Source organism: Sinohyriopsis cumingii, chromosome 6 (genome assembly GCF_028554795.1).
Source record: "Sinohyriopsis cumingii isolate HCF-2022 chromosome 6, ASM2855479v2, whole genome shotgun sequence".
Taxonomy (NCBI): Eukaryota; Metazoa; Mollusca; class Bivalvia; order Unionida; family Unionidae; genus Sinohyriopsis; species Sinohyriopsis cumingii.
Window position 1 is genome coordinate 35,559,194 of NC_142966.1, and position 12,643 is coordinate 35,571,836.

The window sequence follows — 12,643 nt, forward strand, 5'->3', positions numbered from 1 at the left end:
TTTCTCTTTCTTTCCTGTAATTTTGCTCCAAAATGGTACTACGCCAGGTATAGAAACTTAAGAGATTTGATGATCCACTTATTGTTTCTTCCCACCATTGGCTGTATCAATATAGTCTTTGATAAGCGTGACCAACACGCCGCTGTCTCTGATTTTACCATCGCTGGTAAACTCAACCATATTTTATACTGCCTTTGAGCTTGCTACTTATATCTTGAATGTCCACATTAGACGTTTTCAGTTTACCAGTTTCAACGCTCACCTGGATCGGCAGCAACAAAAACACGACAAGTAAACTCAGACAAATCCAATTTAGTGGCAAATCGGCTCCGATCCGCATCAGCACATCTTCGTCGAGCAGAATAACGATCGTAAGTTTTAATGGACATTGTTGCATGATAATAAACGTACTTTAATGTAAAATCAATAAGTGTTTGCTGGATCGGTGAACGCTTCAGTGCATGCACCATCGACGTAAGTTCATCTCGCATAAAAACACCACGAAAATGTTTAATTAATTTTGCCATCGCCAGTAAATCAAGATTCATCAATGAACGGGTCAACGACGCGATCTTCTGCAGCTTGATATCGAAGTCCTCTGCCAAAGGATATTCGACGACTTCTAAATGGTAACTGGAGGCCTCTTCCTTTCTTTACGACCACCAACCGCCTTTTGCAGCGCCATCCCAGATGCAGTTTCGACAGCCCCTATCGCTGAAGCTTTTGCAACCGTAGGAGCCGCTGATACCTACAGTGTTGAAATCGCTGTACGGAAAGGAAATATATCACCAGTCTTTTACATTTGTGTCACCGCTGACTTTGATAATTGTAATGATCCCAGTGTTACTGAAGTGTTATTGTTCTTGGCTGCATTAATCTGAGCAAGCTGTTTTGGGGTCAACTAGACGGTGACATTTTCAATTAATTTTGCTGGATAAAGTTTCAGTGTGACCCCACAATTATTTTTGCATTGCGTTTTTGATTTTGACAAATTAATTTTCATTAAGACCGACCCTCACTTTGTGACAGGACATTAGTATTTTTGTTCAAACATGTAGCAGGTTTAATTATGAATTCCGCGACATTTCCACTGGTACATCGATCACTCTCATTCACCACCGGCACGCTCCAACAACAGTGTTTTATCCTAAAGTATCACAACATAACATCTGTAACTAGTGCCAGCGGGGGCAAGACGTGCATGAAAATACATTTCAACGACGGACTGTAGGAACATTTGGCTGTTTTGATGTCGACTAATATCTGACCACAGGCTCTGATATGCACACGGAAAATGAGGAGTGGCTACTGTTATGTTAAGCTGAATTTATTCAGATGGTTCTTGATGGCCATTTAACCGCAAGGAAACTTGGTCACTCCTAACGTGTCAAGTATAATTTTCTTATGGATTTGGATATTATCTCGATTTACATTTTGAAATGCCACGATCACATGTTTTTGTGCATTAAATCCATGCTAGCTATTTATTTGCCAAGTGAATTGTACCGCAATACCAGTCGGTGAGTGTGCGACTGTGGTATGTGCAAAAAATGACGACGTTGAAGTGGATTCCATCTTCATATACTATAACAAACGTGTTTCTGTAAAAAGTGAAGAGGATATCACAGACATCCACAATGTTACCGTTTCTAATACAACTTTACCTTCAGAATCCCTATGTGTCCAACTGCATGGTTGGAGGAGTTTTTATGTTACAAAGTGACTGCACTTCGGGCTCCAAATATTACCTTGCGAACAAATCTTCAAAAAACCGAAGATGTGACTGAGGAGAATTGCGCACGAAAACCTCAGTGAATGTGTTGTGATCTACATTGTGCAAATCCAGGGTTGAAAATATGATTAGGAAATGACATATATTCTACAGCTGCATCAGCGTTGCTACCAAACTTTCGAACTCGTCTAATCATATTTTGTATATGATTTGCGTCATTAGTTGTATTGTTGGGCCAGCGGTTCTCGTGTAATCATCATTTTATCTGGTAAGGCAGATAATTGTTTTTGTGGCCACACCAACATTATCTAAAATCGATTCGATCTCCGTTTTATCGATGGAGTAACGTGAACAACAACATAATTCCTTTCTCAACAAGTCGTGTATTGTACTTGTAATTATATTTATAAGTGATTGAGGTCTGCAGCTGGATATGTGTAATACTGAAAATTGCTTTGCTTCGATCCGCTAACACAAGCATTCCCATGTCAAATGCTGGATCTAATACCTATTTGAACTGGGCCATTATACATTTTTTATTTTCTATAATACCATGCAAATATATTCCCCACTGCCAGATCTGCAGTTGCTGAATATGAAAATCTCTGCTAAGCGACCTCATTAATGATTTTACTAAATGTTGTAGGTGGCATTGATTTTCTCTATGGCAATGTAACTAGAACCGTGTTTGATGATGGTGCTTGTGTTACATATCGTCGTATTTGATCTCGAAGTGTCTGAGCTGCCTGCGAGCCCAGTTGTTTTAATCGATCAATAACGACATTTATATTAGAATCTACAACTCGCTTAGCAACCTATTTAACAATGAATGCAGCGCGTGACAAGGTTGTGAGTGCTTTTGATTCACTCGTAAATAAACCACAAAAAATCGAATATGTGTCAACCGATTATTATTACATGGCAGATACACAGGTGCTGCGGGCATAATCAATGTCAAGTCACCTGGTCCCAGGGTTAGTGAAACACCCAAGCAAAATATCACCCTGAACAATTATGCTTCTCGTTTCCGACCTGCTTTCACAGCTACCATTAATGGCGTTATAAGTTAAATTAATCTGGGCCGATGAAGTAATTCTCACAATGTCACATGATATACAATATCTTTAGGTCCTGCACGTAAAATGTGCATTCTTTCGGGAAGATCTCTGATCCATCCAAGCACTTTTCTCAACGACGACTGCTGAATGATACAATATATTGTGGAAATTCGATGGCAATACCAAAGCTTAGTGAATGCTAGTGTTAATGAATATAAGGTTGGATCCCTTACCAGTCAACATCGAAGTTCTTTATCAAACCTCATTAATGATTGACTTAATATCGAATGCGCCTGTAGGACGTTCACTGGCCTACCATGTGGTATCATTGTCTCATAAAATACCAATGTGTTACTTGCTGGTAGGATACCAGGTGGTATCATTGTCTCATAAAATACCAATGTGTTACTTGCTGGTAGGACACCAAACGGTTCGAATCGAATATTAGATGATGCAAGTGTGATCTCAAGTGTGCGTGATTCCCATGCGATCACAGATGCAGAAAAGTCACACTGAATTCCGTTTTCGTGGATGATGTTGTAATTACTTAGGTCACGCTTTGGGCTGTAATTACAACGACCAGTTGCATAGGTTTCACATAGTACACCAACAGTCTCAATCGTTTCAGAACTCATCATCGGTGTTGTATATATCATGAATAGCTTCAACTAATTCACACATCAGTGCACGATATGTGTCTTTGTCCTTAAGATCATTAGTAAGCAATGGCTGAAAAATCGATGTGGCTTCATTAATAACTTCGTATGCATTGTTGTCTGCTCAAACTGATCCCAAACGTATTTCCAATAGATTCGCAAAATCATTATGGTTACACAAACCGCCAAGGCATTCTCCTTTCTAAAGCAGTGGCTGTATCATCCTTTGTACCTGCTCGTCTATCCATTCCAATGTAGGGATGTAGGTTTAGATGCAATTTCTTCTTTTCTTTCTGTTGTATTTGCGTATTAGTTTCGTGTAACTTTTACTGGTGTAGGCTTCTTACCTCTTGGATGAGGTGCGGCTTCTTGATCCGAATGTTCTTCTGTATCAGTTTCAGTGGCTGGTTGAAATTATTCATCCCTGTGCAGAATTCTTAATAAACGTGTCATCTCTCACCTCTGCTTCAAGCATTGCCCAGCCTTAGCCACATCACGTATTTTGATGATAATACTCAAACCGTCTACTAGAAGCGTGTTTAAACCCAGTAACTTCCCTGAATACCTACTTGCCTTACACCCATTTTATGTTTTGGGATGGTTCTTTGATTGCTAAATCTCTCCATTTGTGTGGTGCACGGACGAGTTCATCAAAGATCCACTGACTATATTTTTCATTCAGATTTTGTATTGGTGTTTCCAGCATTTTTTCTTTATTTTTCTCTTTGACTTCAGTCATCACCTCTGGCAAGCGTCATACCTCTACATTTGCTCTTGTGTTTTTTTTATATTTCTTTTACGATTGGCTGCCTTATGAATTAAAACAGTATTTCTTCAGTGCCCGTAAGGTTTGCCACCTTTTCCGCTATTTCTTCTGTATAGCTTTCTCAACATTCCCTGCATGTTCCGCAACTTGTGTGGGCTTAAGGATTGGTGAGAATGTTTGTTCAAACCATGTTGTGAGATCTTCTTGTGAATTTTGTTGCGATTCGAGAATATATTTGACTTTTGTGCGGCCTTCTATTACTTTTTAATCGATTCTTCTTATTCACGAGTGACTTGACTGCGTCGTTTCCAATGCTTCTCTTGACATCGCTTACAGACATATAGGTTTTTGTACGAGTATTTGTGTTTGGATTGCTAAATTGGTTCATGAGACACGTTCATGAGACACGTTCGTGTACAGCCCGCTCAGTATTTATCCCTCGACTGCACGTTCCAGTCAAATCATGGGCGAGAAAACTATTCGTTCTACAATGATCAGCACAAACATGTCAACAAATTCACCCCATGTGTGGTCAGTGGCACACCATGGGCGTCAATGCCACGAAATATCATAAGCATTTTACAATTGTCACGGATTACTTTTGTCACAATGGCATATTGTTGATTCAAAGAAATAACATTTGTATTTTTGTGTCGGCCTCTTGTAAATATTTGCGTGGGATTTACTTAATTTTCAAGCATCACATCGTCGTACATGACAAGCATGTTTCTGTTTGCATCCAAATCGTCAGTGCTACGAGCCTCGACTATGGTGGAAAAGAAATTGATGGAAGAAGAGCGTTTCATGGACGACAAAAGTTGTCTTGGTGTTTTTACCACTTCTCAATGTCTTTTGAACATCTTTTATATCATCATAACACGGCTGATCATCAAACAGCTGATGGAGCTGTCAGATAAACCGATCTCAGGTTAACCATCGTTAAACTAAAATTAGCAACAGTTGTGATTTTCCTGATGCAGCAGTCTAATAATCAGAAGCCGAACTGAGTTTGGTAACACGGTTCCATCACCAAGCTTGGACGAGATAGGTGTTGCTTGTGCAGAAAAGTCAATGACGGTAAAATCAGCGAATTTTCATATTCGTGATGAAATAATTAAGTTGCTGTATGCAATACAATCATATATAGATATTGTGTGCAATGTCGCGCCAAAACACGTATAGCAAATCCAACTCGAGTCCAAACACGTTGAACTTGTGTTCGATGTGGAGCAAATGAGTTCACGTTTGGGACAAACAAGGGTGTTTAAAATTGTTAGAGGCGTTGATAGCGAGGCTGCGTTAACACAGTTATCAGGGACACCATGAAGTAAATATCCAGGCGAAACACATCTTTCAGACTAAAATTAATGTAGACCGAGCACACGGATTGATCTACGGCCCGATCCTAATAATCAGTAAAGTCCTGGTGAAGTATCTATGAAACGCGTTCATGCTGCGTGTTACCGACATAGCCTTGCTTATAAGGTGTCAAATGATATCAGTGGACATCGACGTGCAGACGTGGTTCTGAATGCAATACGATTAATCCAACACTTGGAGAACGAATCGCACGATGGTCGTCAAAAATGGCATGAAAGCTAAGATTGCACTCTTAGGCTCTGCCACCCGTAAACAAAATTCCACTCATTACAAATATAAAGTTTATACAAATAGAAGCAAAACAAAAAGTGGACACAAAGATCAGGACAGTGTCCACAATATAAAACAGCCCGCGAAGGTACTGGAGAGGTAAAACCTCCGCGGAACAGTTAGCCAGTGCAGCCAATATCACTCATGGGGGTGAGACAGCCTGGTTGGCCAAACAAGCAATATATCAAATTTATTGACCAGTACCAAGAAATACTTCACCCAGTTGATTCGATGTCCAAACACCTTATTATGTCCATCGGGTTGATTTGTTATTTCTTTCACACGATCTTGTCCGTGATAAACAAGGTAAATTACGCACCCATAAATACGCGTTAGAGATTGTCGATATAGGCAGCAGATACAAAGAAGCGGAGCTGCAGACATCAAAGGATTCTGCAAGTGTCGGAGATACGCTCGAACACATGTATGCACACTGACCTCTTATATAGTCATAATTGTTACTGTGGATTCTGGCAAAGAAATGCTCGATCAGTGGATTTGATGCTTTTCAAACGCCAAGTGTTGGTAAGTGTCGGATATGTTAATCTACAAAGTGGCCAAGCTATTGATGAGCGCTTTAATTGTACTCTTGCAGAACCAACATTCAGTCATCAGCCAAAGCGGCCTCATGAATGTGTAGCAAGGCTTACATTCGTCATAGTAGCGTTGAACAATCAAGTCACATGCACGAATGGATTAACACCATCAAATACGAGTCGGTAAAAGACTGTCACCATTACTCAGAAACTGTTTTCATAGCCAGCACATTTATAACCACTGGAGACGATTTTGTTCGGTATATGTATGCACCTGGAGAGTTGAAAGGTGGGCAACAACTTTGTACAAATGACCCAGTATGATTCGTGGATATGTTTACAATTTCGGAACGGATTGATGCTTCATGAAAACCATTACGTTACCTATTGGGGCCATCATCGCCTGGTACATCAAAGTCTCCCAACCGTGTATTTTTGTGCGAGAGGAATTGCAAGCCGTTTCAGCAACTACAGAACTGTCACCAGGATTCCAGTTGACACATTGAACATTATCAGCCGTAAATTGGTTAACAATATCAAGACGACAAAACGCATAATTGGTGATTCCACTGGGGACTTTCCATCACTTAGACAAACTCGCTTTGATGCATCGGTATACACCTTTGCTATGTTTCTTCGATTGTATCATATCCGCATGTATATAATGGTTTTGTAAGCTTGGGTTTTAATGTTTTTACTGTGAATGGCAATACGCTCATCATCAAATATTTTTCTGGATTCAATGGCCGGGTCAGCGTAGAGCCTTCGAAGTTTGTCTGGCTCACTATTACGAACAAAATCGAATTTAATTCGCTTGAACAGATTATCCATGTCTTTCAGAAACATGACATTCTACCATGAGTTTGAAAAATTCTTTTTTAAAGTCATTGGTGGCCTTTGTTTGTTGGTCCTTATTCGTCTGAATGTACGGAGCCGTCCAAGATTGTTGTCGAAATCGAAGCAACGACGGATTTTGGTCATACGCATGCCCAATAAGAAATGTAACTGCAGATTTCTTACGTGAAGTACATAATTTTGTTTGGTCCATATATTTGATAGTATTATGGTGCATTCAGTGTGTTTGCGACCAGACTCATCAATAATTTGGCACATAAACGGGGATAACCATGAACCAGACACCGCCAGCCATTCTGGGCCCAGTGGATAATCGTTGTGTGCTCGTGCAAATGCTCAAGATATTTCAGATCTGCATTAAAGAATTATCCATGGTCACCGTGGATGTTGTGATGATTGATGTGTTTCTGTAGATCAGTGTGCGCAGGATAGATTCACTGAAGTCCACCATACGGAAGTGGCTTCATCATGGCCCGTCGTACAAATTATTGCATCTAGATACATGATGTAACTGCTGGAGTCAGCGGGGTCATATTTGTTCACGTTTGGATTGTGGGCACTAGCGTATCTGTGACATGACATGGATAGTCTGCCACGAAGTGAACGCTTATTAAACAGATGTTGATCCACGTCAGTGAGCAATTCCAGCTCATTTGTGGTTTTTGGACTCAAATGTATCCCATCTTATAGCTGGGAGGGAATGACATTGTACGCAGCATAGCATTAACACGAAATTTTTCAAACACATCAGGGAGCAACAAAACATCCCTGCGCAGGTACAGATCGTGTTAGTAGCCCATGATTTTGTACATGAACGCTAACTAAACTTTCTTTTCCTGTTTGTAATGTTGCTATGGATACCTCACGTCACACCTATGAATAAAACGCTTTGATTAGTGGCAACTGAGCTTCATAAAATTTGTTGCAGTCGTTCATGCACTCTTACAGGTACACAGCTTTATTCGTCAGTACTGGCTGGACAGTATCGACTAGCGACTTTTAAATTTTCCGACGTCAGATTGTTTACTGACTTTTCCAAGGATAAACTCATAAACCGTAACGAATCGATAAAATGCAATTGCCCTAGCATAAACGCTGAGGATCACGCTTATCGAGGTGTTTGAGGCCGTGGCTACTTCTGGCATTACTGTGAGGCCATCATACCCACATAGACTATGAAGCAACTCTGGGATAGTGATTTGTTGGGGTAAATTCTCAACCGCAAATTGCATACATTGTGCGCAGCACATCTGTAAGCACCAGTGATATGACACTGATCACAAACTTTGGAACCTGAACTTCGCTTTTTATCGGTGGAAGGATTTTGCTCTTTGCGAGTGAAAGCTTTTACACGAATCCAGCAGTGAATAGCCTAATCGATCCATCTCGGTCCACATCTACCGTTTGCATTTTTTGACTTGTTACAATAATATTTTGAACAAGAATGTAATCGTACGGATTATAGAGTTACTGCCACTTCCGCATACCGTGCTCCAAATAAAATATTGTTTGTGAACGATTAAAGGTGGAAAACTTACGCGCTATATGTACTGTTGTCTACGGAGGCACAATGATTATTTCCAAAAGAATATCCTTGGCAATCAGTATCTTTTAGATGCATCCAGCCAAAGAGAGGAGCGTTTGATACTGTTTATGTTAGCCACCTATAACTCGGGTTGATGGGGACAGATTGAGATCGATGACCTTTGGCTAGCAAAGATCGGCTCCAGGGTGAACAATACATGGATTCCCCATGCCAGGGGTATCAAAGTTAAACCATCCTGAGGGCTCAATGAGGGCATTTTCGATAGCCCAAGGGTCGCACCACCTTTGCTATCTCTCATGACGCCAATCATTTTACGGGTCATAGGATACGGTTTGGAGGGCCTGCGGACCGCGGGTTTGAGATCCTTAATTATGCAGTGACCAGAAATATATCAGTGCTGCCATTGCAACTATTCTTGTTTGTTTGTTTTAACGATACATTTAACACATTAGTGGCTATTTCATGCTGTGGTAATGTAAGGTTAGTGCCTTTCCCAACGATACAGCGAGGCAGCCAACCCAAGCTGTACTTGTCTCGTGTGGAACCTCCGAAACCTGGATTAGGAATCCGGCACCATATTAGCTGAGCTCTCAATAGGAACTATTATGGCAAAGGGTTCATTTTCCTCAGAAAGTCTACACATTGAAAAGCGAGACTTATTCCAGGCAGATACACCTCAGCGTGATGAAGACCATTAGAAATGGACACCTCTAGGCAGGATACGCTCGGATAAAGACATTCATAGTGACTGTTACGAATGGCCATACCTCTAATATGGACTTTTAATGATTGATACGAAGAGCTAATACACGCGTCTACATTTGACTTCTGGTGACTGATACGAATGGCCATGCGTCTACTTCGTACGTTTAGTGATTTATGTGAATGGCCATGAGTCTTTTTTTTACTTTCAGTGATTGATACGAATGGCCATGCGTCTACATCGGACGTTTAGTGATTTATGCGAATGGCCATGCGTCTTCTTTGGACTTTATGTGATTGATAAGTGTATCCATTGTACGTTTGGGACTATTAATACCCAGATTAGAGTGTCATTGAGTGCGTAATGACATCCACCGCATATATTCCCATTTAGTGGATGTTTGCCCAACCTATGTACACTATTGGTATGGTTTATATCACTTAGCTCGCATTTGTATTGTATTTTTAAATACATTTCTGATACTGGAGAGCAATATTCACATGTACAATTTCTCTGACTCATTTTTGGAATGAAAGTAATTAGTACTCTATATTCTGATAATTAAACACGGAAGTGCTCTGCTGGCAGATCCGTATTAAGGTTAGGGGGAACCTAGGGCCAACAGCGCTGCCGTCGCTCTGCTTTTCCTTCAATATGGAATGGACGACCTACAAAATATGAGGGCCTAAGGCAATATTTTTTATTGGTCTTTGGGTAAATCCGGCTCTACCTGCTGGAATAAGACCAATTTTTTTTGTGAATACAAATGTACGTATATATGTAGGTACGTATGCTTTGTAACTGCGAACTGTTGTCGTTTATCTTGTATCGGAAAACATTGAAGAATATTGCAAGATAGAATGTTCTTTTCTCGGTACCAATAGAAGTTATGCAAATGAAACCAAGCTCGAACACCGGTCGTTATATAAAAGATTTATATTATAATTTATTAAAGGTTTGGAGAAAATGTTGTTTTCTGAATGAGAGAAGGATATATTCTTTTGATTTCGTCACTGGAGGTCGTGGGTTCGAGCCCCGGCCGAGTCATATCAAAGACTTCTAAAAATTGTACTGACTGCTGCCTCGCTAGGCACTCAGCATTAAGAGGTTAGTGTTACGACTGGTCGGCCTGGTGTCAGAAAAATGTGACTGGGTGGGAGATGATGCTGCATGTCTGCGGCATCATGCCCCAGTGCTAACCATAACTTTAAACTGCCACACTGCATATATCGTAGCGACATGACTGGAAAATTGTTAAAGCTACGTTAAAAATCTAAATCACACACACACACACACACACACACACACACACACACACACAATTTCGTCACTGCCAAAAAAACAAGCCTTGCACTGTGAATCATGTGTCTTGTGAATAAAATATTTTGCGACGAACACGCACCAACCCTTTAATAGTATGTATGCTGACCTTCAGTCCTATTGTAATCCGTGGGATGAGAATCAATATAACAGCATGAGCCCAGATAATCAGACGCATAGAAGCAGTGGGATGAGGATCTATGCGATTGATCTAAATAAATAGTTTAGTCTAGCATCTTAGTCTCAGATCTGTCAACGCGGCGTACAACGGATCTCCACTATTAGCATATCGGTGGTCTTATATACTGTTAAACGCGACATTTTGATTATAGACTGATTTAAATAAGCTAGTCTGACGGTTTTCTCTAAGGTGTTATTGTTTGAACTAATCTCATAACATACGTTTCGAAAGGAATGCTGTTTTCATTAAGAATGAGTGTTAATAATCAGATAAATAAATAAATTAATAATATAAAACTCACCCCACCAAGACTCACTATTAAAAGTACTGTTGCTTCTGCAACTAGTAGCACTACACCTACTACTACTACAATTGGTTGCTTAACGTATATTGCTGCTACACTACAGCTACTAGTATCATTGCCCGTGGCGTGCGTATACTACAGCTGCTGCTAAAACTGTAACTTACTAATACTGCTACTTATTACTACTACTACTACTACTGCTACTACTATTGTTGGTGATTTAATGTATAGTACTACTAGCGTTATAGCCCGTGGCGTGAGTGCACTATATTGGCTGCTGCTACTGCTACTTACTATTACTACTGCTACTACTACTACTACTACTACTACTGTTACTGCTGCTACTTCTATTAGAGGTAGTAGTACTGCTGGAGGTGTAAAGCATGATGCTACTATATTACTAGTACTATTGCTGGTGGTGTTATATATACTGCTGCTGCGTACACTGCTACTATTACTACAACTGCGACAAGGACAGATGAAGTTTGTAATTACAATTACGAGAGCAACAATGCTATTTATGATGATTAGGATGCCGATAACGATGATGATGCTGGCAGCTTTAGTACTTCCATCTTCTCGCTACCGTGTGCGTACAAAGATACGTATGTGTAAAGTTACGCATCTCACTTGCATGGGGTGTGGGTTGATTGGCGGATTATAACTTCTTTCAAGGTGTCCGCTTTATTCTGTTCTCGTTATCTAGGAGATGATCACCCTCGGTGTTATTGCCCGGATCGAGTAAACTTGTAGGTGGAATAAATCGTGATCTGAGCAGATATATAGAACAGAATGACACGAGCCCCCGTACGAAAGAATCAAAATTTAATCAATTACATAAACACTGGAGATAAAACAATACATTAGGAAGATACACTTCTTTGGAATAAACATTTCACCGACTTTCAAAACACAAATATATTTATAAAAATAGCCAATCTGTTTTACTGATAGAATTAGTCATCATATGATCGAGTGAACAATCGAAGTCGTTGTCTTGTACAATTGCATAACCTGCTTAGCTCTGGCTTCCTCCAGTTTATTTGTAGCTGTTCTCTGTCGTTTCGCTCTTTCTCTCCTTCATTTTTCTTTCTTCTATCTAACCTTCCTACAGCTTCGCCTCCCTCCGGTCCTCTTTCTTTGTGTGAGTAGGTGGATATGTAAGCATGTAGATACACAGCTACTTGATTGCGTCGTGCGTAGGTACACCTGATGATACGTCGGAAGAGACGTCTGAAGAGCTATTTTCCCCTTGTGTTTTCCCCGCTCCTACAGCCAAAATTGTGACCGTTGATCTTTCAGTCCTCTGGTCGCTTGGACAAGTGTTTTACGAGAG